The sequence below is a fragment of the Penaeus chinensis genome, chromosome 43 (genome assembly GCF_019202785.1).
Source record: "Penaeus chinensis breed Huanghai No. 1 chromosome 43, ASM1920278v2, whole genome shotgun sequence".
NCBI lineage: Eukaryota > Metazoa > Arthropoda > Malacostraca > Decapoda > Penaeidae > Penaeus > Penaeus chinensis.
The window spans coordinates 3,479,855-3,484,355 of NC_061861.1; the positions used below are offsets into that span (position 1 = coordinate 3,479,855).

Sequence of the window (4,501 nt, forward strand, 5' to 3'; positions counted from 1 at the left end):
GATCCATAGATGGCTGACAATGTGCATTCCCCTTTATTTTATGTCTTTCATAGACTTTTTTTTTCAAAAGGGCATAAACTTGCTATATAGGTTAGTATTTCTATTTTTAAAAAAATGGGTTGATTAATCTATCTATTTATACAAATTCTTTAATACATATATCACTGTTCCATATTCACTGTATTTCCTTAATATACTTCATGCCTAATCATATTATCAAAACTATCAAACCAAGATTGTTAGCTGACTATAGAAATGCACTAACCAAAAAAGGTATACATCTGTGGTAGTCCTAAAATTACAGATTATTTATCAATAAACCCATGAATGTGACATACCATACAATCTTAGAAAAACACCCATCTATCAGATCTATGGCATATCAGTAAAAACTGCAACAAAATAAAAAAAAAAAACTTCATATAAGCATAATTCTGAGTACCTGAAAGCCAAGCTAGTGTCAGCTGACGGCCACTATGTCAATGACAGAGCTACATGGAATAACTGCCTCCCTGCTTTGGCAATGGGAAACAAAGCTTCAATACACAAATTCTGCCAAGATAAGTTTAGACTAGTTCCTTACCGTCTACAAGTTGTCTTCTAAAATATCTATGACGAAAATACCTTGCTCTGAAATACCTTAGCTGAGCTTTCTGTCCATTATCTTTATCCAAACAGTATTTCACTAATCATCATGCTTACACAGCCAGTGAATTTTGATTCTGAAGTTACTCTTTTTACTTAAAAAAAGAAAGAAAAAAAAGTCTTGGTTAATCTTTCCTGTATTGATGCACTAGGGTAGGGCAAATTAAAGATGTTATTCTTGTACAAACACAAACAATAATGCACAAAGGGCATACTCAGCCACGGCAACTTAAACTGTTTGAATAAATTTTGTGACATGGAGTTGGAGATTTAGTGTCTAGCAGTGACTTCTCAGTACTTGTAAATTGTAATGTGACGTTTACTCTCCATGGCAGGACAGTGTGTGGTCTCAGAAAAGGTGGATATTCCTCACTAAAATAAACTCTGAAATAATCTTGTGATTGTGAGGCCACATTCTCTCACTTTAACTCCATTTCTGAGGTGACCTAATTTGCTTAACTTTTCCATTAAATACACATAATTATCACACATCACATCAATATCAATCTCAATAATGCATTAACGCATATCACACTCATCAAACATATTTCTTCTGGTAACTTTGTGCAGCTGTTATACACCAAAAAGGAAATTATAGCATTAATTACAACAAAACTACATCAGCGTTCTCTATACATAAGGGTAGGAAATGACACTCAATATTGATTTTTGGTTAATTTTTACCGTATGGCCTCACTACCCAAGGGCAAATTGAAGATGACATTGTTGTAAAGAATTTTAAAAAAAAGTCATTGGTACAAGAAATAATGTACAGTCACAATCATTAATACCATAAATAATGTAAAAAAAAAAGATCACGTCCTCTTGGGGATCCAAACGGGCACACCCACTCAGGAAAATTTAGATTCTTTAATAAAGTTTATGACGTGGATTTCAATTCCAAATGCAGCCAATACCCAGCAATGCCTCCGATTCATCAAAGTGCCACGGCGAACATCCTCCTAAATTCAGTCACAAGACAGAATGAATGTTGCTTTTGATGGTATATAAATGATAGCTTACTTGATTAGGTGCTTTAATGGGAATATGAGAGAGAGAGAGAGAGAGAGAGAGAGAGAGAGAGAGAGAGAGAGAGAGAGAGAGAGAGAGAGAGAGAGAGAGAGAGAGAGAGAGAGAGAGAGAGAGAGAGAAAGAGAGAAAGAGAGAAAGAAAGAGAAAGAGAAAGAGAGAAACAGATACAGGCAGACAGACTGAGAGAAACAGAGACAGACAGACAGACAGACAGAAAGACAGAGAGAGAAACAGAGATAGATAGATAGACAGACAAACAGACAGACAGACAGACAGACAGAGAGAGAAAGGATTTATTGGCCTTCGCCGGAGTGCCAACAGGCCCGAACAGCCACGTGGGTGTGTTATGATAAATCTTCCCAGCTGATCATATACCTTATTTTAAATCAAAACTTCAGAATGACGAAACCAACTAGAAAACAAACAAATGAGGAATTAAAGGACATAAATACAATAACTCATAAGTAAAAAAAAAATATTTACATGGCCGATATGTATAAACTTCATCCCTTCCTCCTCCCTCTCCTTCCTTCCCCTCCTTTCATCTTCTTCACTAAATATCTCCCTTAAATTACACAGTCGCTCTACCACCTCTCCAAATCCCATTACCTCCGTTCCTCCCGCACCTCCTCGACACCAAGGAATCCTAATGACTTCGATATTCAGGCGGAAATAAGGCCAAAAAAGGAAGAAAAAAAATGATTCGGTCTCCTTCCCGCCGGAGAAAACACGGACCGACCCGATGAGATGTTCCTCCCCCCCCTCCCCCCTCCCTCCCCCCCGGTGGTGTGGCGGGTGGGGAGGGAGGGGGGAGAGGGAGGGAGGGGAGGGGGAGGCGCCAGGTTTAAATAGGAGGGTGAAGGGGGGTGGGGGTGGGGGGTGAGGGGGTGAGGATGAGGATGGTGGTGAATGTGATGATCATTATTATTATTATCATTATAATGACGATGATAATAATAATGATAGGAATAATGATAATAATATTGATAACAATAATGATACCAATAATAATCATAATAATAATAATAATAATGATAATAATAATAATGATAATAGTAGTACTAGTAGTTGTAAGAATGATAATTATTATTTTTGATAATAATGATAATGATAATAATAATCATGATAAAGTAATAATGATAGGACAAATGATAATAATATTGATAACAATAATGATAACAATGATAATCATAATAATAATAATAATAATAATAATAATAATAATAATGATGATGATAATATTAGTACTAGTAGTAGTAAGAATGATCATTATTATTTTTGATAATAATGATAATGATAATAATAATCATGATAAAGTAATAATGTTAAAAAATAATAATGATAATAACAGTAATAATAATAATAATGATAATGATAATAATCATGATGATAATAATGACAATAATAATCATAATTGTGACTATGATAATAACAGGAATAATAATAATAATAATAATAATAATAATAATAATGATAATAATAAAGTGATAATAATAATAACAATGATAATAATGATTATGACAACAGTAATCATAAATATAATAGTAATTGTAATAATCATAACAGTAATAATAATAATGATAATATTGATAATAATGACAATAATAACAACAATAAGAATAAGAATAAAAAAAAATAGTGATAATAATAAGACAACAATAATATTAGATAAAATCAAAACTCAGGAATTTATAATTCTGGTATCAAATTCAGGTAGAAAATTGAGAATTCCTTGGGAAATTAAATCTGACAATGAGGAGTCAGGAATTTATAATCCAGGCAACATATAGAAAATTGAGAATTATTTAGTGTATCATGTGGAAAATTGGGAATTCTTCAGTGTACCATTTGGAAAATTGAGAATTCTTCTGTGTATCATGTGGAAAATTTGGAATTCTTCAGTGTATTTATTATATGGAGCATTTTTTCAATGTACAGTGATGGGAATTTAATGAAGAGCCAGCAAGGGAAAGAAGTCAGGAATTTATTATCATTTATTATATAAATATTTAGAAGTCTTCAGTATTTTATAAAGAAAAATAAAAACTGAGAATTCTACAGTGTTCATTGATGGGAAAATCTGAGCTTTTATTTTCTAGGAATCAAGAAAAAATAGGAGAATTTTGAATTTATAGAACAACAGGAGAAATCAAGGTTTTATTATCTGTTTATCAAGAAAAAAAGAAGATAACTCTTCAATGTACACTGCTGGCTTTATGTTCTGAATATCCAAACAAAAAAGAATATTAAATCTACATCCCAAAAGCTAACAAAAAAAAAAAAAAAGCAAATAAATGCATTAACGTTGCAGTGTCATAAAACAAGGTCTTGTCCCCCCCCACCCCATCCCCAAAGGCCATACCCTCATTTTTTACCCCTAAATTACACCTTTAAAACTCTGGTCGTAGCTTAAAAATCCTTCTAGATAGCCAATTTTTCAAACATTTTCTCGCAGCGCCCCAGAAATTGATTGTCCAAACTTTGCTCGCCAACCTTGCCCCCCCCCCCCCACTAAAAGAAGAAAAAAAACTTAAATGACATCTCCGTGTACATCACATGAGAGATGAGTCACACACACACACGTACACACGTACACACGCACGCACGCACGCACGCACGCACACAAGCACACACACACACACACACACACACACACACACACACACACACACACACACACACACACACACACACACACACACACACACACGCACACGCACACGCACACGCACACGCACACACACGATTCCCAAATGGTTATTCTGTAAATCTACCATTATTTTATCACTCTATAAATCGATGTTTCTTGAAATGCTTATCAGAG

At 34.0% G+C, this 4,501-nt stretch overlaps 1 protein-coding gene across 2 annotated transcripts in view; it reads right to left on the reverse strand.

Moving 5' to 3' along the window:
* Nucleotides 1-2,424, reverse strand: part of LOC125048289 (zinc finger protein 420-like) — a 9,623-nt gene extending 7,199 nt beyond the window's left edge. Inside the window, exon 1 of one of the 2 annotated variants that reach the window (XM_047646931.1) lies at nt 2,287-2,424. The gene's annotated coding sequence lies outside the window, so the exon portion shown is untranslated. The remainder of the gene's footprint in view (nt 1-2,286) is intronic. The other variant, XM_047646932.1, reaches the window with a different exon arrangement.
* Between the last annotated feature and the right edge of the window lie 2,077 nt (nt 2,425-4,501).